A 25,607-nucleotide genomic window follows, 5' to 3' on the forward strand; every position below is an offset into this window, starting at 1 on the left:
CAGAAAGCAAAACTTCTTCTATGGCAAGGAAGAGAAACAGAAGTGTTTGTTTGTTTGTTTGTTTGTTTGTTTGTTTGTTTGTTTGTTTGTTTTTTTAAAGCATCAAGTAGCAAGGCAAGTGAACAATAGCACAAGAAAGTCAGGCAAAAATCCCTCCCTGTCCCCTCGCCACAAAAATATGAAAAGTTCACCCAATTTTGCAGCCAGCAAATGGATCTGAAAAGTTAAGTGCACATTTGGGCTTAGCCACCTGACTCAGTCCTGACTTCCATCCATGTATAATATGGGAACAATAACACTTCCCTGATAGGGCTTTTTAAAGATAATGTATGTTGAAAATTTGAACACTCTAAAATTCCGTGTAAGTATGATGTGTTATCGTTTTTATAATATGAGAGGTATCTCTGTTGCTCAAGAACAAATAATGGTGTATTTCTGTTCCCTTCCATGGGGAAATTTGATACTTGTGTTTTGCATATTTGTTTTCAGTATAAACCACAGCTTTGCTGGGAACCTTATATCAGAGAATTTTGTTTATGATTCTAAACAAACTGTTTTTGAGCTATCCTGGGGAGAAATAGAGCTCAGAATACTTGGAAATTAAGCCTACTATGTACAATCCTAGCCTTCCTTACTTAGGACATTAGCCTGCTTCTCATGCAATGTTTAACCAGAGTTTAAAAGAAGCTATGGTTCATTGCACGTTAGAATAATACAACTGCAAAACAAGCCAGAGTCTGGGTTCTTGTGATGTGTGAACCTAATCTCTTTACTTGTTTCCTCCATACAAACCATGACATACTGTATAAGCCAATGCCTGTTCTCCTCCACTGCAGATTTCAATAGCAGCCTCAATACCACTGCAAAAGTTTTACATGTTCTGCTGGAAGGTACCTATACTTGGAAGAACAGATGGACAAGACTGCCTTCTGAGGTTTTGTTAGTTCTCATTTTCCTGACTTAAGTGCTGCTCACAGGCATTTCTGTGGCTCTTCCAGGCTTGAATGCCTGCCCCATTTGCTACCAGAAGAAAGTGTTTCTCCTGTTTTCTTATTATCTTCACTCAAACGTTTATGTAAAGGTTAGAGAAGTGAATGATGCCTGATCACTGCAGGGTGTAGTTCTCAGGTTCCCCCCCCCCCCTTATATTTGCTTTACACCCACAAGCCTAATTCCTGCATTACAATTGTTTTGAGGAAATCAATTCGTATTCACATCTCTATTTATTTGCTAATGGCGTTTTTGAAATTCATGTCTGTGAATCAATTGCCACAGCAAAAGCCAAGGCATTTTTAAAGAAAGTATTGAACTATGAGCTCTGCAAAGATAATAAATGTTATCTCATTTTGAATTTTATTGACCACATTCAGTTGAATAAAAATCCTACCAGGTCTGGAAAAGCTGCAGTCTATCTGTCATATTGCAAGTGCCCTAGTTTGCTCAGTCATTAGTGAGAGAATTGACATAGACTGGAATGGCTTGACACTCTGTTTGTGCTGGAGCCAAAGCGAGCGGCTGGATGAAAAAATTCATTTTGAAAGCTGGATAACTTTTTTCTGGCTGTAAATAATGACTCAAAAAGAAGACAGCTTCTGCTGTGAATTTTACCTTTTCTTTGCTGTGTATCTTCCTCCTCCCTGGGTTTATCTAATGAACAGCACTAAAAGAGATATCATTGTTAAACATGCCATACAACCATAAGAAAAAAAAGTAAACCTGGGTATTATGTCCATAATGGGGGGGGTTATTAGATTGATTTGCATACTTACATGTAAGTAACTATCTTAGAAAACAGGTGAAGAATTGAAATAAAAATGCATTATAGAGGTAGCTAAGGCAGCAAGTTTCCTTAAAACACTTCATGGCTTGAAATCAGGGTCCCTGATGGACTTTGTTCTCCATGTAAACCTACTAATGCTTTAAGATTATATTCTGAGGCATTTCTTCAATGTCCTGCTATTGTAGATATTGCAGAGGTCAACAAAGGAAAGAGCCATTTATATTGTCACCCCAATTACAGAAGATTCCTCCCTGAGTTGCTTAACTGGTGTCATTTTGGCACCAAACAAATACCTTATTTTATTTTATATTTTAGTTGAGTTTTAAATCTCCAGGGGTTTTTTTAATGAGCTTTGTTGGCCGCTTTTGTATTCATTCTCGGTGTTTTATTTATGCTTTGATTTGTGTATTGTTCTGAGCACAGGATCAGGTATGGACATCTGTGGCCATCCACATGCTGTTGCTGTAACAGCCAGCATGGCCAATGGTCAGGGATGATAGGTGTTGTAGTTCAGCAATATCTGGAGGCCACAGGTTCGCCACCCTTTGGTTAAATGTGATCTAAAGGTCTGGACAAGACAAAGACTGCTAAAGTGTTCAGACCAGTTGGGCACCCTGTGATGTGTCTTCATGGGAACAATTATCGCCCAATAATAGATGGAGATTATGAGTAATCCATATTCTTGCCATCTGCTGTAGCTAGAAGTGGCATGAAAGGTCTTTGTGAGAAGAAACCAGAGCCTTGAGCTGGGAAGCATGTGGATTCTGTTTCTAGAGCTGTGGCATGGGAGCAACTGATTGTGAATGTTTGCTGGAATATTTAAGATGTATCAGCACCTATGATCACTGCAGATGGTGACAGCAGTCACGAAATTAAAAGATGCCTGCTCCTTGGAAGAAAGGCGATGGCAAACATAGACAGCATCTTAAAAAGCAGAGACATCACCTTGCCAACAAAGGTCCGTATAGTTAAAGCCATGGTTTTCCCAGTAGTGTTGTATGGAAGTGAGAGCTGGACCATAAAGAAGGCTGATCGCCAAAGAATTGATGCTTTTGAATTATGGTGCTGGAGAAGACTCTTGAGAGTCCCATGGACTGCAAGAAGATCAAACACATCCATTCTTAAGGAAATCAGCCCTGAGTGGTCACTGGAAGGACAGATCATGAAGCTGAGGCTCCAGTACTTTGTCCACCTCATGGGAAGAGAAGACTCCCTAGAAAAGACCCTGATGTTGGGAAAGATGGAGGGCACAAGGAGAAGGAGACGACAGAGGACGAGATGGTTGGACAGTGTTCTCGAAGCCACAAACATGAGTCTGACCAAACTGCGGGAGACGGTGGAAGACAGGAGTGCATGGCGTGCTCTGGTCCATGGGGTCACGAAGAGTCGGACATGACTAAACGACTAAACAACAACAACATCACCACCTATGCTCAACCGGGATATTTATATGTACAAATGAACACAAATATTACAATACGTCAATAAGTCTTCAATGACCTCCCTCCAAAGGGAATAAAACCTAGTTCAGTTCTGTGCCCCGGGACCTTTTACTACTTCAAGAACACTTACCACCACTTAAATAAATTTTACTGTAAGCTCTCCAAGAAAAGCTTTTTTGAAAGACGGAGTACAAATGTTTAAAATAAACAGATAAGATTGTATCATTAAAAGTATCAGTATCAGAGTGTGCATGACCCAGGTTGTTCTGGGTTGTCCCATCATACAGTAATGTAGGTGAACTCGTTCCATGTGCCATACATTTATTTTATTTGCTTGTGCAACATTTCACTGCGCCAGTGTATTGGAATTAAGCAGATTGGTTATTAAGTGACAGCTACTGCTTCAGAGTACAAATATAATTTCAGCAGAAGTCCTTTATAATGCCATCAATTTAATGTAATACAGAAACTTGTATATTTATGGATACATGCATATTAATCACTTTTGACCTTGCAAAAGATTGTTATCAAGATCATATTCTTACTCTCATTTTGGTTTCCTCTAAGATGGACAGCATTTAAGTCCATAATTCCTTGCTCTACTTGGAAAAACATAGTTCATTTGTTCCTTGGTAGAGAGCATATACATAATGACAAAATCATTTAGAATAGTAACAGGAGTTGATTGTGGCTTTTTTCACAACCCAGTGAAAATTGGACTGTTCTAAGTGTTTAGCCTTGAAATTCCAATGTGAAAAAGTTGCTGATATTAAATTTCCATTGTGGAATTACTTTATACCCACAAATTAGCAATAAGATATCTAACTAGCTGTTCATTTTTGTTCTGTTGCATAACATTTGTTTCACAGAGACCTATTGCAAGGATGAAGTGCAGAGGTTTTTGCATAGTTAGCAAATTGGAGCTCCCACTAGTTCTCATAAACCAAAGATGTGATAGTAATCATATATCTGGACTGCTTCAGACTCATATAATTGGCTTTCCAGACAAACATGTATGGATCTGATGGTTCCACATATGACCAAATTATATAATGTCCTTCTAACTGGAGACCCATTACCACCAACCTGGAAACAATTGAGGATTGTAATAATCCCCAAACCATATAAGGACCCCTCAAAAGTAGACACAATTTCTCTACTTAATCTGGATTATAAAATTTGTATAGCAATCCTGGTCAACAAAATCAAAAAGAAAAAAGAAAAATACATGCATCTGCATCAACCTAGTGTTGTCCAGGGATGTAAAATTACAGATCCATTTGGTAAGATATTGAACATAATTTATTATAGTAAACAGACCACTTCATCACCAACGTGCCTATAATTATCAAATTATCTGATTGAAGTAATTTTTAAAAAAATGATTTTTCCATAAATTTATTAAAAACATGCTTTCTCAGCCACAGGACAATGCAAGGCTGCCCACTATCACCACCGTAATTTGCTTTAATTTTGGAATTATTCGTATTAAGTCTACGCCAAACATTAGCTACAAAGGGAATAACTATTAATGGAAAGAAATACATCTTGGACTTTATGCTGCTATTATCTTATGTACATCAGATCTGATGATCAGCAACAAGGGAAAGAGTTCTCAAATTTATACATGAATGGTATGGAACTTCCAAACGTTTTATCTTACCTAAACAGCTCTTCCATGTGTTGGAGATCATGCACTATCATATGTACATATCAACATATTTGATAGAATTCCCGCCAAATAGAAAAAAATTTGGAAAGCTGTTTTTACAGAGATATCTCTGATCACAGCACAGACAGTTCCCATGACCCCAGGCTGGCTTTACTCAACCTATATTGAATACATGTTACAAATTAGAAATACAAAGCCTATAATACATTCCTTAATGGCTGCAAGAACAACCATTCCTAGAAGATAAATTTTTTTACAGTTTTTAAATATGGACCAAAGCTACATTATTGTGCTGGAAAAGAGCACTGGTAGAAAAAAATACACCAAAATTAAAAGTGGCAAGAGGACAAAAGAAACATGACAGCTTTTATGCAGTTTGGTATGATTTTATTAATTACACAAACCATGAAGCATATGGCAGGGCAGGACTTAACAGTATACAATACAGTCTGGCGCGTATAAGTCACTCCTTCGCCTTCACTCCTTATTATTTCTCTGTTTAGTTTGGATTTACGCAACCAGTAGCAAAAAGAACAAATACTGAAATACATATATTTAAATTATTATCGATATAAACTATGTTTTACCTGTGTTCACCAATCTAAACATTATACGCCATTGTACGTTGTAGTGTAATTGTTATTTTTATTATTATTGAATTTATATAACGCCCTTTACCCGGAGGTGTCAGGGCAGTTCACAGAAAAGATCAACATAAAAATCACAATATATCTAATCAAAATAAAAACAACCCAATAACAACAACAACCACCCCCCCAAAAAAGAGCCACATTTTAAAAGGGCATAGGATGTCAATCAGATCAACCTGGTTAAATCAGATAAGATCTGGTTGAAAAGGAACATTTTTGCCTGGCACCTAAAGGTGCAAAATGAAGGTATTCCTCCTCGCCTTTAACTCAGTCTGTAAGTTTAAATTAATATTACTTTATTTATTTCTTATAAGTTATATGTTAATATGCAACCAAATTTGAAAGTCAATGCAGCGATGTTTGTATTTTTCTTTCTTTTGAAAGCATGTCGTCTTTGCTGCCCTCACCGCCACATGATAGGTAAATTATGTGTTGTAAGCAGTGTTCCGTTGACCTCAAAATGAGATTTCCACCACCAGCACTGTACTCATTGCCCAACCTATTTCATATCCTACCAGTATACAGAATATCAAGTAACTCCACAGTCCCAGGGAGGACACTTGGGAGTGATTGTATCTAAGCCCCTTGATATCTTGCCCTGGGGAGGGGAGGGACTGTAGCTCAGCGGTAAAGCATTTACTTTGCATGCAAAAGTTCTCTGGGTTGAATCCCCAGTTTCTTCAGATAAAACTAGGAATATCCCCTGCCTAAAATTCTGGAGAGTCAATGCCACTCATTGCAAATAATTCTGAGCAGGATGAACCAATGGTCAATATGCACTGAAAAATACCATCAAGCATGTAAGAATCCCTGAGATTCTGTAAATCTCCAGGGTGGGCCATCTAAATAAGCCCCCACCCTGGAAGGGAAATGGGTCATCGCAAATCCAATACCATATATTAATAGTGATATAATTTAGAGATTATAGTTGCTAGGAACTAGATGGGAAATTGTCAACAGCCAATAAACTAACGATTTGGAAGCTTTAAAGCTCCGTGCAACTTGCTTTTTTTCCTGACAGCTTTGTACCATTCACAGGAATACAGCTTAATAAATAAATAACTTCTGTCAATAGATTGTTCAATCTTTTAAAAATGATTTTTTGAAGCACCTTTTATGCAGTGCACATTTTAAAACTATTTCCATTAAAAAGACATGGGGCTGTCACTTGTAGCATGAGATGATTGACCTCACATAGATTTGCCTCTACACCTATTGATTACTCCCCCCCTTCGTTTTGACATTTCACATGAGTTAATTTAAGATTCATCACTTTGGAAATGTCAAGTTTAAGGGCTGCCTCTCATTGTTTGGAGAGAGTAATGTTTGAAATCGTTTACTTATCTTTTTAAAACAGTAGGCAGGATACATCCTTGCTGTACTGGCTCAGCGCTAAGTCAATAGATTGTTGTTTTCTTCCACAGAGTTTTCCAATATGTCATTTTTTTAAACAGGAAAGTTAATTGACTCAATTTTGGAGATATCAGTAACATCCCAAATAGATTTTCAGCATCTCAGCATATTCAATCAACTACACAACTTCTTGTAAGAAACCCTTTATCTTACATCACACTCTAGCAGAGACTAGAGCAAGCCAGTGGGTGTTAAACACATCATTAAGTGTAGAAGTCAATGAGAGGTATAATGGATTTGAACTCTTATTTCCTCAGTTCAATTGATAAGATGTTATTTTCTTCAGGTGAAAAAAAGTACTGTATGCATTTTTATTTTTATTTTTAATCCACTAGACAGAGTGCAAAATAAGTGATTTGCCTAAGGCCACTCAGTGAGCTTCATAGCTACATGGTCATTTGAATCTGGATTTCACATCTTCAAGATGAACACTTTAACCACTGACCCTGAAGCCTGATTTAAATTTAACAAGGCTGCACTGCAGGGGGATGGGGACTTCCATGTAGGTGTTTCATACCACAGCCATCTTATTTACAAGGTGTGTACTACTACATGTATTACTTTATCTTTTACAACTGCCTTTTTCAGCCTGAGAGCCAGATCAACAACTGGCCACCCACCTGTCTGTCTGCTAATCTCATTATGATGTCAGTTGACAACTTCAAAGAGGTTCACTAGCAGCACCAATCCTGCAGCCTCACTGGCCAAGGAACAATTGGAAGTACACTTTAAGCTCCCATTTTTTTTCTTTGCAGTTGCAACTTTATTGCCCCACAACTGATATTGCATATGATGTTAAATGTAGGTCAAGTGGGTGTGGCTTAAGGCAGTGTTTTTCAACCACTGTTCCGCGGCACACTAGTGTGCCGCGAGATGTTGCCTGGTGTGCCGTGGGAAAAATTGAAAAATTCGAAAGATTTTTTTAAAAAAAAAATTCAAATTTTCGCCCACCAGGCGGGCGCCAGACTGTGTCCTGGGTATGGGGGGGTTGACCCCACCCTCGGCCAGCAGGGGCGCTGATTGGCGCTCCTCAGGGGGACACCCTCCACTTTTCTGATGTCTGGGCTGTGATTGGTCCAGACTCCAGCCTGGACCTATCACAGTAGGACATCATCTTCTGACTTCCTTCCCGCCCGAGCACAGTGTGCACAGCAGCGGAGAGAAGAAGACGCCACGACTCGAGTCACCAGGAGGACCGGAGAAGTTGTCATTTTATTTCTCTTCAGTCTCCACTGAATGCCTTGACTGGGTTAGGGACCCTTATAGCTCAGCATCAGTTGGTGGAAAGGACATGACTTTACAGGAGCAGGAGGAACTAACTGAACTGAGACAAAATCGTGGTTTCAAGCTAAGATTTGCTGATCTACCTTTGGACAGTTTTTGGTTGGATACTGCCAAGGAGTTCCCCCTTCTGGCAAACAATGCTATTTTGACATTGCTCCCATTTTCCATTACATATCTGTGTGAGATGAGCTTTTCAAGCATGATTGCTATAAAAACTAAATACAGAGAGAGACTGAGAGCTGTTGACGAAGAGCTACGTGTGTGTCTTTCTTCGATTCCAGCCAGAATATCAGCTTTGTGTTCAGCCAAACAGGCCCAGGTTGCGCACTGAATAAAGTATTTTATAATTTTTCATATTTCTGTTTACTTACTATTTCATAATAAAGTAATTATAAAATCCTTTCTTTGTGTTTATTTGATTCCTATTCAAGAGAATTACTTTATATATAGTCAATATAGGCACAGAGTTAATTTTTTTAACATTTTCTAATGGTGGTGTGCCTCGTGATTTTTTTCATGAAACAAGTGTGCCTTTGCCCAAAAAAGGCTGAAAAACACTGGCTTAAGGAACAGCCTTGCAGGCCAAATTAGGACCACCTGCCAAACCTAGGTCTGTGGGCCCAACCAGAGGTTCTGCACTACTGTTTTATAAAAAACACAAGGAAAATATGATTGAGAGGATAAGGAACAAAATTGCCCATTGTATTCAACAAAGATCCTGGAGAACACAGAGGCTGACTTCGGCTGGATCTATACACATAAAAAGAATCGCTACAGAAAAACACATTATAAAAGCTCTTAATGGAAAATTCCATTAGCAACAGATCACAGCTCTACAGCAGCATCTGGTGTCACATGTTTATAACAGAGTTATACGGCTATAATTGATGAGTGTAGCTGAGTCCTTTGTCTCACTTTTGCAGAAATAGCCTGGGGTGTTAAAAGTGTTCTCTGTCTATCACCCATTGGTATACCAGAAAATACAACTATCACTTTGGGGTCACAGCAATGGTCCCCCTCACCACAATCATAATGGCAACTCTTAATTAATGATCCCTTCCACCCCATTCAAAAAAAAAAGATTGTTGCAGCAGGTGTTGTTGAAGGTTGCTCGTAACACTTCCAGGGCACAATGTCACTGGCCATCTTTAAAAGAATCAGTGAAGATTTGATTATTAGTTTCAATGTCAAAGTACCAATGTGAGAGACAAGCTTGTACCTGTGTATGACCTGTGGGATATGTTTACCAAGACTGTCCCATAATGCTTTATGGCATATGATAATGTTAAAATGGATGGATCATTAATTTCCCATTCAGATGAGAATATACAGAGAGGCACCTTATTGCATCCAAAGCCCACACAATCCTAGGTCTGTTGTAATTCCCAAATATCATGAGCAGCTTCATGTAGAGTGCATTATAATAGTCTAACATGTGACAAGTACATGGAATGCACTGAGGCAAGGTCTATTTTTTTCTATTTTTTTAGATAATGTTGTAATTGGCATGCTAAATAATTTAATAAAATTTAGATAGGCCAACCATTTTTTTCCCAATGATTAAAAAAAAAAGTACTTGTTCCAGAGAAGTAGCCATGTCTGCTGCAGTAAAACAACAAGCATCTTGTGGCACCTTAAATACCAAGAGATTTATTATGACATGAGATTTCATGGATTAGAGCATACTTCATGCAGTTGACAAAGTGGGCTCAAGTCCATAAAAGCTTTTGCCACAATACAGTTGTTCTATTAATGGGTTCTATTAATCATAGAGGACTTGGGCAGTGATAATGTCATTCTTTTACTAAATGGGCCTTTTGTGAAAGTCATCTAACTGCACTGTACAGTATGTTTTGACTTCGAAGGCAAGCTAGCAGGCAGGTTTCTGAGTACAGTGGTGCCCCGCAAGACGAATGCCTCGCAAGACGGAAAACCCGCTAGACGAAAGGGTTTTCCGTTTTCAATGCGCTTCACAGGACGAATTTCCCTATGGGCTTGCTTCGCAAGACGAAAATGTCTTGCGAGTCTTGAGATTTTTTTTTCACTTTCCCCCCCTTTTTCTAAGCCGCTAAGCCTTTAATAGCCTTTTAGCAGCTAATCCGCTAAGCCGCTAAGCCTTTAATAGCCGCTAAACCGCTAATAGCGCTAATCCGCTAAGCCGCTAATAGGGTTGCTTCGCAAGACGAAAAAACCGCTAGACGAAGATACTCGCAGAACGGATTAATTTTGTCTTGCAAGACACTACTGTACATTATTTATTTCCATAAGTTGTAGGTGCATTTAATACTGAAAATTGCCTGTACAAAGTGAGGACCTCAGGATAATATGAAAGGTGTTCAGCAACTGATGGGAATAAACCATTCTTTACCTCTGTTGATAATCCTTTGGCCATATGAATGTTTGACCCCATTTTAAATTCTAAACGTTATAGAAAACCATATATACAGCTCATAAATCATCATTAATCATGGCACAACTTCAGCAGCCCAGGTTCTCCTCAGAGTCTGATCAATGTTCTTCTTGGAGCTTGATGAGGAGAAGTAGACAACATGTATGTCACTTTCTTCCTACCCACTTCTTGCCACTATACAAGAATACCAAAACACTATTTTTAGAGAGATTACTTATTCTTTGCTTTTTATTCAATTGCTATTCAGGACATCAGGCATTCCTGTTTCAGAAGTATGATTCTTAAATGTTGATGTATAATTAATAGTACTGTAGTTTTGAACATCCATCTGAGCTTTTTTTTTTTTTTTAATTGACAGGGCTAAAAATAAACCATTTTTAGTGACTGATCATGTTCAGTTCCCTACCTTACATATCACAAACACAAGTATAAACTGCTCCCCCCAATCCCTGCTCCTGCTTTTTCTGCAAACTAAAACTTCAGCCTTCATTCATCTCACGGGACGAGAGCATTATGAATACCATTGAAAAGTCCCCTTCTGTCATAGCCACCATCCAGAAATCTGAATGGGAACATATAGGGAAGATTAGGATCCAAAGACCAAGTAGGCTCTTATGGGGAGAGGCAGTACACAAGGTATGGAGATCCTAAATGATATAATTTAGATTTTCGACAGTGCTGCTTATTTCATTGCACATAGAATCATAGTAGAGTTGGAAGGGAGCACGGGGATCATCTAGTCCAACTCCCAGCAATGCATGTGGGGTTTGAATCCACGACTCTGAGATTAAGAGTCTCCTTTTCTAACAACTGAGCTATGTATTTGATCCTATTGCAATCCTTAAATGTGCCATGTTAATTGAAGCAATGGTAGAAAGCTGTCTCCCCGCCCCCGCCCCCCAAAAATATGTGTGTGTGTTCGTGCATTTCAATGCAATTTAGCAGATTTTTTATGCACTTGGTTTCAGGACTACGAATGAAGGATATAATATAACAGGCTGTTTTCTGGTCTGGTTTCTTGAATGCTTTGTTACAAATGTTTGGTGTAACCTTGATCCAATGACTAGATTTCTGTCTATGTCTGAGCCCAGTTAAGTATGAAATCTTTACCACACAAAGACTGGCATAGGTATAAATACTTTAAAGAGAGTATAAAGGAATCAGATACTGCAAAACTGGTAGACATGAAAATCTAAAACAAAAACAAAAAAACCCCTCTGCATAGATACACTGTATATTTATACATTATTATCCTATTAGATAAGTCGGAAAGCTTATAACCCTTTTGGCAACCAGCTCTCCTGTTAATATGATCTCAACCAGTGTTCATACAATTTGGCTAGCTAAAAGCTATTTAGAATGGCAATAGATTTCTTGTAAATTTAGGCAACCAGTTTTAATTGGGCCATGTTAACAGCAAGAAGAGAAAGACAGCCTCTGGGACAAAACTGAAAGATGAGATGTCAGTGAGAGAGCTTCATCCTGGCATACACCATAGTTTCTCCTCGAGGGTAGTAATTTGAAGTAATGAGTAGTCCTTGTTGAATGACCTTCTACATCTGTTGCACTGCCTATCCAATCTGTAACTCACTTTCCATCAATTGCACTTTTAGTACAATTAACTGTGCCATCAAAAGACCCTGAAAATGAACAGCACACTTTTTGCATATGTTCATAGCTGTTTAGCCCAGGATTGTGAGGTGGCAGAAGTCCATTTAAAACCTTCTGCTTGTGCCAAAGTGCAATTTGTTGATTGAAGAATGTGCATTGATATAGTTGGAAAAGGATGGCATAGCGTGCTTGGTATGCTACTGCAGTTCACAGAAAATGATTAGAGATTCGAAAGCATGCTTGAGTCAGCTTGCTGCTGGAGTGCCACCTGGACTAAGCATGGCATTCAGAACTAAAAGCCCCTTCACCACCTTAGCATCATGTTAAAAATAAATCTGCTATTCTTCTGGCTACAAAGAGAGATGACTGCTTTGTTGACCCAAATGTTTTATTTATCCTTTTTACTTTTTTTTCATACCTGCGTTGCTACAGTCCAGACTTTTCATTTATAGTACTTTGTTTTTAATGCCACTTGTTACTTTTAATTTAAAAGAAACCAAAAATGCCTTGATGTTCCTTATCTAAAATTGTATATTCATTATTCATGACACAGCCTTGCAAAGGGAGTAAAAATTTGCTACCGATCTAAGCATATTCAGTATGAATCTAAAATCAAAGAACACTGAGCTTAATGTCATCCACAGCTTCAGAAAATCAACAGCAGGTTTTCCATTAATCACAGTAGGTTATCACGCTAGCACATAAGGCAGCAATCCTATACAGCTTTACCTGGAAGTAAACCTCACTGGAATTATTTCTGCGTAGATATGTATAGGGTTGCACTGCAAAAGTATGTGGAATTTTTTAGCCATTAAATTATTCTTTTTACGACAGTAACTGACAGATTATCACATGGCTGGTGGCACAGCCACTAGTGTTGTCTCTGGCATATGCATCAGTGCTGGGGGCAGAGCTAGCAGAGTGTGTGATGTTGTGGTACATATGTGAGGTGCAGTGCTGTATACATTTGCTCTGTATACAGAACTGCAGCATGTGAAGTAATCTCAAGTGGACCCCCATAAATTATTGGATTGTCGAGTAATATTGGTAGATTGTTAGAAATTTGTTAGTTCCTCAATCCTAAATATTGGAAACGAGTATCAAAACGGAACTCCTGCTCTAGAGGAGTGCATTCACAGGGTTCCGTGACAGCCTACTTTTTTTCCTCTTCTAATACCAGATTACTCTGGTCCACAGATCCTCACACTGATCTGTAGGGTGTGTGCACTCAGCAACTGCTTCCAAAGATTTCTCCATAGTTATCTGTGGAATATGTTATTTGTTCTAAATTGGGAGCCTGTGGAAACTTTTAAAGAGGGATGAGTTTTGAGAAATAGTGACTTATCAGCTTGAGGCATTGATAGGAGTTTCATGGCCCCTTGTGCATGAGGAAAGCCCCTCCTCTTCCCAGAGGGGAGTGGTTGTGAGCAGGAATCAAAAAGCCCAGAATAAAATTTAAGATTTTAACTGATGCAAAAGATAGAGGGGGGTTTGCCCTGCCGGACTTAAGACTCTACTATGAATCGGCGGCTTTCTGCTGGTTGAAACATTGGCTGCTTCTTGAGAATACAGACATTTTGGATCTAGAAGGGTTTGACAATAGATTTGGCTGGCATGCATATATATGGTATGATAAGGTAAAACTGCATAAAGGTTTCAAAAACCATATTGTTAGGAAAGCATTATATAATGTTTGGATGCGGTATAAAGATTTATTGGAAAGTAAAACTCCCAGGTGGTTGTCACCAATGGAAGCTAAAGAGGTGAAAAAACTTAATATGGAGTCTAAATGGCCAAAATATTGTGAAATTTTAGAACAAGATGGGGGAAAAGTTAAACTACAGAGTTATGAGAAATTAAAGCCCAAAGTGCGAGATTGGTTGCACTACCTTCAGATAAATGAGACATTTAAACAGGACAGGAAAATAGGTTTCCAGATGGAGAGGTCAAAATTAGAAACAGAACTGTTAGAACCCAATACTAAGAATCTGTCGAGAATGTATAATCTGCTGTTGAAATGGAACACACAGGATGAAACGGTGAAATCAGCTATGATAAAATGGGCACAAGATATTGGTCATAACATTATGTTTGCTGACTGGGAACAGCTGTGGACCACCGGTACTAAATTTACGGCATGTAATGCCTTAAGAGAAAACATTATGAAAATGATGTATAGGTGGTACATGACCCCAGTCAAGCTTGCAAAAATTTATCATCTGCCCAATAAGAAATGTTGGAAATGTAATGAGACTGAAGGTACTTTTTATCACCTTTGGTGGACCTGCCCGAGGATAAAAGCTTTTTGGGAAATGATCTATAATGAAATTAAGAAGGTTCTCAAATGGACCTTCCCTAAAAAACCTGAGGCTTTTCTCCTGGGCATCGTCGGCCAATTGGTGAGAAGGAAGGACAGGACGTTTTTTATGTATGCGACCACAGCAGCAAGGATTCTTCTAGCAAAGTATTTGAAGACACAACAACTACCCACACTGGAAGAATGGCAGACGAAGGTGATTGACTACATGGGACTGGCGGAGATGACTGGCAGAATCCGTGACCAGGGGAAAGAGACAGTGGAAGAAGATTGGAAGAAATTCAAAGTATATCTTAGAACTTGTTGTAAAATCCAGGAATGTTAAAATGTCAAGGGGTTGGGAAACAGAGAATTGCAGCTGTAATTAACAATATTAGAAGAACTTAAAAGAAATTGAATTGAATAATTAGTTGACTGAGGAGTTGCTGAAGAAATATAAAACAAGGATGCAGAAAAGGGGAGGTATGGGGAAGTCCGGAAAGTAAGGTCTATGAAAAAATGGTTATGAAATTATACATGTTTATATGTTTGTATGTCTGTGTATTGTGTATTGTTTTTTTTTTTTTTTTTTGTGTTTGGAAAATTAATAAAAATTTATTTTTTTTAAAAAAAGGAATCGCTTCCCACGCTCACAGGGGGGCGTGGCCAGGGCCCCTGCATCATTGGACTCCTGGGCCCGCATCATGCCCCCGGCCAGCCAATCTGGCAGGCCAGGGGGTGTGGTTTAGCCGGATTTAAATGGCCACGGGCCCATGAGCTCTCCCTTGCTTTTCCAGCTTCCACGGATCACCCTCCCTCCCTCTAAGTTTTGCTTCACCTATGGACTTCGGTTGGTCGCCTTGTTGTCCAAGGGGCCTGGTAGGAATTTTTTCCACTTGGCAGATTGGCACCAGCCACTTGGTTTTTTTCTACCTCGTAGCAAATCGTCACAACTTTGTAAGGTTTGGCAGTTAGGTATTGGAAAATGCTTTGTGTGTTGGAGGGGAGGTTGTGGCCATCACCTACCCCTCCCCTTGAAGGGTATTCTGGCGGTCGTGGTTCCTGTCCGACGCCCAGGTGGTGGCTAGGGCCATGGCACGACCCTCCGGTGAATCTCGGGGAAAGCTTCCAATTGATTCGCATTAACAAGAGTGGGCAGGAGTAAAGTATAGTCTGTTCAGATCCAGTGCCTAAGCCAATACCACTCACATTCTGTAACCAATAAAGTTGTGGCCCTTTTTAGCCCATTAACCTAAAATACTTGTCTTTGTGCGTCTTATTTTATCACCAAGTGGGGGCGGAGCCTCGACTCACAACCTCAGTTTTGTGGTGGCAGGTCTGACATTTTGCTACCTTAGGCAAAGAACAAGACGCTGTCCGCCCTCTGCACACATGACCACACACACTTATTTCCACATTGGCAACTGAACATGGGCTTTCCTTGCACCTTGGAGGAGTCTGTTAACTTGAGGAGCATGGGACTGACATTTTTAACGTGTTGTTTTCAAAAAAGGAAATTATTTTTAATCATTGTACTTGGATACATACGCCCGTTTTTTATATGTTTCTTTTTTGAACTGCTTATATATTGTTTCTATTTAGTGGTATATGTGATAGCTATATAAATAAATAGATAAATTTTTGGCATATCTTAAGAAAGCTTTATCAAATAGTATTAAGTGTTTGATGTCAGATTATTCTTTGCTGTTTTCCATTTATGAAACTATCTTATATAACTGCACTTCAGATTCTTGTATAATGCATTAAACCTAGACAGACCTCTGACTCACTTTACATGTTTGTGGCCAGAAACATTTCAGAAAATAACCAGAGAGAGAGAGAGAGAGAGAGAGAGAGAGAGAGAGAGAGAGAGAGACTTAGAAAAGTTTGAAGTTATCCCCTTCTAAACATCAAGTCAACCGTATAGGGGCATTCTAACCCCTCATAAGATAAAGGAGAATAGAGTGCACTAGCTCCATAAAATATAAAATACAGCTCTTGAGGTGTTTCAGAAGTTGTTCAGATAAGACATGCTTAATGATCTAGGGCATACTACATAATGTTGTATACCACATGTAAATCATGTTTTGGAAAAGAGCTAAGTTAAGTAAAAATGTGCAGTATGAAATCTTTTTTAAAGTAGTGGTAGTTAACAGATTTTAAAATCTGCTGTCCAAAATCCACAGGAGTCATTCACAATCTTCATCTTCTTAAAGATTTTTAAAGGAGGAAATTTAGTTTCATGTGCATAAATTATAGTTTACTTTGAAAATAACATAGATCTTGTCCATTTCTTATCACTGAGTGCTGTAGTAAATTGAAATCTGTTAAAAAATAGTAGTTATTTTCAAAAACATGTTTTTATCCTAAGAATGTTTCTGAATAATGCTGAATTATGTGCTTCAGAACATGTGATGAATCAATAATTCATTATTTATTTGTTGCCTCAGTGAATAGTACAAGATTTATTAAGTTTATTTGTAGGAACACAATGACTCTTAGGCCATTTTTAAATCAGTGAAATGGTAGGAATTTTGTTGGTGATGATACTTCAGGTGCCATTGGGTTCATTAAAAATAAGTCATCATAAAGCATACAGAACATAATTTAAAAACATAATGTTTCAACTATTCTGCAAATTTAGGAGTGCATTAATCTCTGAAGATGAATCTCTGCCGCATGCTTTGGGGTTTTTCATGGAACTATAATCAAAATTAAAATAAGGGAAAGAAATTTAAAAGAGGAACTTCTAGCTACAAAAAGAGGATTTTAAAATGTATTTTTAAAAGAATATAAAGTATATTATATACTTCAGTAAACTGCAATGGATCTAAGTAGTTTTTAAGATACTATTTGTAAGGATAAAGTTATTATTTATAAACATAAAATGATTGTGATGGGGCAGGAGTTATGCTTTCCTATCCAAAGCACTGCATACATAACTAGCACTGATTTTTTCCTTGTACTGAAGTTGGTCAGAAGGGCAATATAATACATTAATTAGTGGTGTTTGAATCTCTGGTCACCTACAGCCACATCTATTTATTTGATTAATTAATTTAAAAGCATTTATAATTGGCCTAAGTATAAGCAGTATGCAATATTAAAAAAAAAAAAATAGAGCTATGATCTTCTTGTGTGCTATTATTGAAGGACCACACATATCTGCTATTTGGGTCCCTGAAGCACAGATTCACACAAAGCGGCAAAACGCTCTTGCAGGTTATTAGCAGGATTTTTTATTTGAAGTGCATATGCAGAACAAAGGCACAGGGCGATCAGTACACAACCTGTACGCAGTAGTCAGGGTGTGCCCCTTTATATAGATTTGCAAAATAGAATACCACCTGATCTCTTGTAAGTCACCTGATTTCTTGTAAGTCACCTGATTTCTGGGAAATTGAAACTTATAATAAGTTCCTATTACCATATAAGGTCTTGGTCTTCTCTCCCTCCTTCCTGCAACCTCCCTCATCCTGGTATTACAAGAAATCCTTGTTCCTTATCTCTATCTGCCAAAGCTAGACATTCCAAGAGGCCCATTTGCAATGTAACATTTAAGCATGTCCTTCAATAATAGAACAATTATATTGTAATATGCTCCTTCATTATGTGTACTACTAAATGGTCAACTATGACACTTTGTACACTTCTTACAGGATCTCTGGATTCCTACAGTTAGGTTGTCATACCCTCCAACATTTCTCCAATGAAAATAGGGACGTTCCATTACTTAATGATAGTTTTACTATTTACACCCCACACATCTTACTGGGTTACCCCGGCCACTCTGGGCAGCTTTCAACATGTATAAAAACATTTTCAAAATCAACATTAAAACAAACTGACCTCTACAGGATTGCCTCCAGACAGCTCGGGGGTTGGATAACTCCATACTCTTCAACGTTTCTCCAATGAAAATGGGGACATTCTAAGGAAAAGTGGAACAATTCAGGATCAAATCAGAAACCAGGGTGGCTTCTCTAAATCAGGGATGTCCCTGGAAAATAGGGACACTTGGAGGGTCTGGGTTCTGCACCTACACAAAGCATTTTTCATATGCTTCTAGAGCATAAGCTTGGGGAAGGTGTTCCTGGTTCGACCCTTAGAGAGGGAGAACTTTGGATAAGGCTCTGAAGCTGAGCTGGTGCTCTCATACACTGTGTTTTCCCAGACAGTGAAAGTAGCATCTCTAATAACTATTTTCATCTTAAAGCTTCATTTTACTCATAGGTTTATCTTTCCCTTTCTACCATCTTGTGTGTGTTTCTTAAACAAAGACTCTGTTTCTCCCTTCCCTATGATTTAGATGCATGCCGGTCATCTTTATAAAATGCCCTGACTGCACAAGCAACATGCCGGTATATCCATATTATGTTTTTATACTTGTTGGAAGCCACCTGGAGCTGTTGGGGCAGCCCACCTGATGGGTGAGGCATAAACAATAAATTTATTATTACATTGTGATTATGAATGGCAGCCTTGTTTCCTTTGTTTGGGTAAGGAGCTAATATTGAGTGTTTCCTTCCCCATTCCAAAACAACACCAAGTAAGCCTGCCAAAATGCTTTACCAAAGGTCTTAAGACAGATTACATGAAATTTTAAAATGAAGTACTTAAAAATCACAGTAAATTCAACAAAACAGCAGGGCTCAAAAGAAGAGGTTAATGGAAAAACAGCACCTCCCCACCCCACCCAAAATCTGGGTAAAAAGGTGCAAATTGACTTGCCAATTAAAAGTATAAAATGTCAACACAAGCTGCACCTCCTATGGGAGCCTATTTTGCATCTTAGGAGATACAGTTCAACCAAATATATGAATGTTCTGTGCCATAGTGATAAGGGCACAAGGAAAAAATGCTCATTAAAGAGTTAAAAAAGGAAAATGAATCAATCAAAAGTTAGGGCAGGCTACTACACTCCTTATCCAATGATTCAAGAGATAGTGTAGGTTGTGAAAATGACCTCTTGCCTGAAATAACAGTATACCTAAAATATTTCCTGCTTCGTCCCAGTGAGACCATTTCTAATCAAGCTTTATTATCTATTAGTCCCTATGCTTCTGTGCCAATTATGCTGTCAGCAAAACACTGAGTGTTTCCAAATATGCTGCAGCCACTGGTAACTGAAAGCCAGGCTCTGATGTGTTTGTTTTACATAGACTGTGTTTCCAGCCTCCAAGTGCTAACATCTGCTAAGTGTATTCATTAACCACTATTCCTTCACAGTTTTTTTTTCCACATTGTAATCCATCTTGAGCATGGTTTGAACTATGGAAAGGCGGCATGTAAATAAAATTATGTGTGTAGAGAATCTGCAGTGCAAGTCTATGCTTCTACTCAGAAGTATGCTGCACAGACTAGGACTAACTCCCATGTATGTGTGCATAGTGGGGAACCTCTGTGGGCCTCTTTCATTCAGCCACACCCTCTGTTCTTTGGCCTCACCCCTTACAGAAATTCATCTTTAAATAAAAAGCTTCCACTGGTGCTTAACTGCTGTAGTGAATGATGGGGGAGAGGGTTGAAGAGGGTTAACCTTCCTTCCCCTGAAAATCACTCCCCACTAAGCTTTTGGTTAAGCTCCCAATTGCTAGATGCAAAGGCTTTAAAAAGCCTAACCTGTTGAGTTGACACACATTCAATGCAAATAGATCATATAACTCCAGTTCTGTTGCAGGTACACTGGCTGCCTGCATATTTCTGAGCCCAAGTGCTGGCCTTGATGTATAAAGCTGTTTGTTATTTAGGATCCAATATCTTCTGGAACACCTCTCCTAATATGAACCTACCCAGACCATTAGATCTCAATATGAGTCTTCTCTGAGGATGGCTCAGAGGATGATAGCATGGGGTGGGGGGTGGGGCTTTTGAGTTGCCCCCCCCATCTGTGAAAACTCTCCTCAGTGATGTCTGTCAGGTGTCTTCACTGACATATATTTGCTGCCAAGTAAAAACTTAACTCTCCCCCACCCCCAAAGCTTTTGTTGCACTACAGTGATGATGTTTTTGTTAGTATGCTGCCAAAGCTGTTATCAGTTGGAGGGCAGCGTTGCTCTGTATATTTTTCATGAACTGCATGGTGTTTTGTATGAATATGTCCAAATTATGTAATTATGTGTAATAATAAATTTATATAGCTGTGCATAAATAAAAGTCCCCTTACAACAAAATAATAAAAACACAATATGCAATAATAATTAAAAACAAACAAACAATGTCTAGAAACAGCTTCCTAGCATAGAGGTAACATGAAATAATTTACAGGCCAGATTTAAAATCCAGTTAAAAAGCCTACTAATTATTATTATTATTATTATTATTATTATTATTATTATTAAAATAAATGGACACCTTCATGATTTATCCTAGGATGAAATATGCATTCAGTTAAATCCAGTAGTATGGATCCTTTGGCTTGTTGATCCAGAGATTTGTATATATGCACATGTAAGTGTCAGTGCTGGTTCAGCTGCAGGTCAGCATGGAGACTCAGAGATGAGCAGTAAAGTTAATTATTTATTCAAGAAAGCAGTATATAAGCAGAGAAACCTCCATGTAAGACTGGCCTCCAATAACACAGTTACCAGGACTGACTATTTGTGTTATATAATTCAGTATATATTGGTATTAATAATTCAGTATAGATTGGTATTAATAATTGTATTAAATATTGTATTAAATTGTATAATACAATTAAATATAATTGTATTATAAATTGGTATTGTTATAATGAGGTTTTATTGGACTGTAATTGAAAACCAATCAAAATTATTTTTTTAAAAGGACTGGTGACCTGTGCTTCCTACTTCTCCCTTAGTCTTCTCCCCAGCCTAATATCTCCCAAGCAGCCTTAAGCTGCACCTGGGAGGAACTATCTGTGCTCTTTGTTCTGCTGCTAGCAAGGCTCTTCAAGACCTTGGAGACGGGGCTTGCTACAGTAGGAGGCAAGCTCCATGGATTCTTCTGCCACCTCTGGCCCCTCCTTCCCAACTTCATGTCCAGAGTCTGAATTGCTTCCTGCCTCTGTTTCATCTCAGACTCCTCAAGTGTCTCAATTTAATTAGGACATCTTGAATTTACAGAAGCTCCCCAGCTTCTGATCCCAATCTGGGATGCGCCAGTTTTCCCGGATGCCGCTCTAGACTGTGCAGCATCTCCCGACGCGGCGAGGCCTGGAGTGACTTTCTGGAGGCCACTCTAGGCTGTGTGGCGTCTGGAGATGCAGTGTCTCATGAGCAGGAGGCTGAAGACCGCGAAGGTAAGAGGGGGGAAGAAGGGAGAGGGCAAGGAAGCAGGTCAGTGGCAGGGAGGGGGCGAACAACTGTTGTTTCTTCAGCATTCAACCATTCTACCACTTCTTCATCCTCTGACCTGTGCTCAGTGTCCCACCACCAACTCCCCTGGCTCTGAGCCTTCCTCCTCTGTGGCTTTCCTAACGGGCTCTCCAGCTGGCACCTTCCACAACTCCTCATCACCCAGCCCTGACAGTAAGGCCCATTCATTTCTCTGTGAAACGCAATTCCATTGAAATGAACAGAAAAACATTTCAGGCAGAGGAGTTCCATGCATGCACTGGAGCTTCTGTGCCTGGAACAGATTGTCAGCATGTGTATCACTGTGTTCCAGTATTTTGTGTCCCGTTGCTAAGAATATAATGGTTTTCTTTTTCTGTCTTTCTATTACTCTTCCTTGCAGACTTTATAAAAATAACAAATGAAATAAATAGTTTTGCAGCAGTGAATTGAAATAGCATTTTTCTCAAGTCTAGTCTGTGAATGACCTTAGACTCTATTTATTGCTATATATGAGATAACGCTATACTTACTGTCAAACTTCATAGCCATTGTAATCCAGTTATAGAAATAAAGGTTGAGGCATTTCTTATAAGAATAATAGTATTTTCTGGCAGCACTGAAAGTACACATTTCTGCTGAAAACCTCAATTGCAAAGTTAGAGTGCACAAAGTTGTGTAACACAACTTTAACAGTGTTTGGTAATATTTATTTCTACCAACAATTTACCTTTCTTCTTCACCTGACCATATGCTCTTACCAAGGAAACAAGTTGTCCCCCTGCCCTCCTGCCTCCTCTCTTTTCTGTGCAGTTTACTTATGTACCTTTCAGTTGTTATCATTGGTTTTGAGATGATCATCTGAAAATAGAAATAAGTCATTATTGTACCATGTGTAAGGTGCACAATCACTAGACTAGGAGAAGCACTTCTTATATTATATTTTCAGCCTGATTCCTATTCAAATGTGGTGTTATTTTTTTGACCAATGGATATGTTAAAAATTATAGTGTTGGACCAGAAATAAAGTCTTTTAGTGTTACGGTTTAGAAAAAGGATCGTAGAAGCCAGGAAATAAATAATCAGGAACTTCCTACCTGGGAATGAAGTCATTTTTTAAAAACTTGGTGACTGGCTATAACATACAAAACATCAAGGATTTCAGTTTAACATTTTTCTTACTGCATGGTGATATAAAAAACCTACTTGCCAAAACTATGGTAGAAAAATGACCATACCACTTTGGAATCTCTTCAGAAAACTCACTTTTGTCTCAAATCATTCTGCAATGATTACCAACGTATTACAGTACAGGATACGTAACACTTGCTATAGAGATGCCATCAAAAATAACCTTCCTTGCTGTAAAGTCTGAAAACATGGTGTGACAACATAGTTTTTTGCATACTGTGTCTCTTTGCCCCAGCTCCACATTCCTGAATATAAAGAGCATAAAGACTTGCAACATGATAACCCAGATTTATAGGGTAGTGTTTTCAATCATTATTATGAAAATGGACTGAGGATTAGTTGCCACAGAAAAGCTGTATTTGATGGTATTGCCATGGTAAATCATGATTGGCTGACTCCACACTTGCTTTCCATAAGACTGAGTATCAACTTGGATGTCCTTTTTCTGGTGAACAGTGCATGTTTGATCTGCCATTAGATCCTGATTGTGGCTGGGTGATTCAGTTCATTTTTGGAAGTTTTCTGGTGCGTTGCATAGTTGGGTCTTTGTCTGCGGTGAATTCCACAAGTGATCTTTCCAGAAAAAAAACAGGCAAGAGAAAATGTTTTGTGTATGAAAAACAGTCCCTGATATTGACTTCATCAATTACCCCCATCCCTATAAGAGAACAACTGAAAAGGTCAGTATAAAAAAAAAATGCAGTTTCAAACCAAAACAGTCAGGGGTCTTCAAGTTCCTGTAAAGCAGGACTGAGGTCACATCAAGGACTGCAAACCTTCAGTGGCACTTCATAGGGAGAACAGTTTTGCTGCAGATGTGTATTCCTGGCATTGCCATGGTGGACATAGTTTTGCTCAATAAATAGGACAGAATGAAGGAAGCTTGATGGATCTAATAGTAAAGAAGCCCTAAGAGATATCAACATTTGAGGAATAAGAACAGTGAAAAGGTATGGGTGAAGTATCAGATGGGTCCAGGAGGGTTAGCTGTACTAGCTCATTGGACCAAAGGGGTCTAGAGTTGCTAAGTATTGCTTCTTTAAATATATTGTATTTTGCGATACAGATACATAGAAAGTTGCCTTATACTAAGTTAGACCATTGTTCAGTTCAGCTCAGTGTTTTCTACACTGACTGACAACTTATCTTCTCTGACCTAGAGTAAGTGCCATGGAACAAAGTAGGTTTTACTTTTGAATAAGCATACATAGGCTGTGCTGTAAAATCATCCTGGATTTGATGGGTTCAGGTTTGGGGAGTGAACTGAGTATTTAGTGAAAGTTTTCAATTATGCTAAGAACAATCTGAGTCCTTTGTTTGCATGTCTATATATTTTAGCTGTATCGCTTGGGGAAATTCTTATAGCATCATGGAATGGATGGTGGATTTGGATTTATGTATAATGAAAAAGGAGAAAACATTGCAGGTTTTAAAAAAATTATTTAAAGGCACTCTGATAGACCTATAATTAAAAATATTTTAAGTGGCCTGTTGGCCATTTGTAGGGTGGAGCAAAGGAATTCAGTGTCGGACTTTTGGGAGTTAGCTAGATTTTCTTGTACTGTGGGTGGGATTGGTGATGGCTGTGTGAATGTTAATTGGGTAGGATAGTTCACCGTTTTCTGTGTGTGATGACCATGCCTGTCCAACCTGTATGTTGTAAAGGATATAGACACCATAGTTTTCTTTCCACTGTTTTTTCTACTTAAAAGACAGCTCTGAACTTCCCACCACTTGAGGCAGGCGGAGCAGGAAAAATCACTAACCATATCTCATTCCCCTCCTTGACAGAATAATTGGTTTGATGGATAAAGGGAATGCAGTGCATATAATGTGACTTTGGCAAGGCCTTTGACAATTCCAGATGGCATTCTCAAAAGTAATTGGAGAACTGTGTGTTGGCAGATGGCTATAGCAAGGTAACAAATTCCAGAGGGGTAGTCGTGTTAGTCTGTTGCAGCAAAAACAACAAAGAGTCTTGTGGCGCCTTAAAGATTAATAGATTTATTGGGGCATAAGCAAGTGCCCACTTCATCAAGGAAACAAAGTAGCATCCTCACTTGACAGATATATAGAGAAACATACATACATACATACATACATCATACATACATACAGCAGCAAGCAAGCAAGCAAATAAAACTGCAAACAAGGGAGCTATTGGGTAGCCATGGGTGTGTGATGTTTCTGTGTAGATCCCAAATGGATGCAAAATAAGACAGAGTAATTAAATCACAACAACATATACAGTAAAATCATGCTAGATATGCTATGCTTATGCTAATTCAGCACATGTAGAGGGAAAGAAATCAAGAGATACATTAAATCTGAATTGAATAGAGCCTTCCCTTGAAACCTTTTTGTTGAATAGTGGTGACTTGAGGTCATTGTGTCCTAATTTCTTCCACTAATTTCTGAATGCTGGCATTTTTATTTTGGATACATGTCCTTTTATTCTTTTGCATAGACAATGAACTCTTTATTCTTTGTTCTGTACCAGCTGCAGCTTCCAGACCTGGGTCAGAAGCTTCATGTGGTCTCAGGAAACTTGTTCACATCTCCT

The 25,607-nt window shown here is 38.6% G+C and overlaps 1 protein-coding gene across 3 annotated transcripts in view; it reads left to right on the forward strand.

Annotated features, from left to right (window-relative positions):
• Positions 1-25,607, forward strand: part of EPHA6 (EPH receptor A6) — a 371,548-nt gene that overhangs the window by 229,493 nt on the left and 116,448 nt on the right. The window lies entirely within an intron of this gene.

Source organism: Podarcis pityusensis, assembly GCF_964106645.2.
Source record: "Podarcis pityusensis genome assembly, chromosome: 4".
Taxonomy (NCBI): domain Eukaryota; kingdom Metazoa; phylum Chordata; class Lepidosauria; order Squamata; family Lacertidae; genus Podarcis; species Podarcis pityusensis.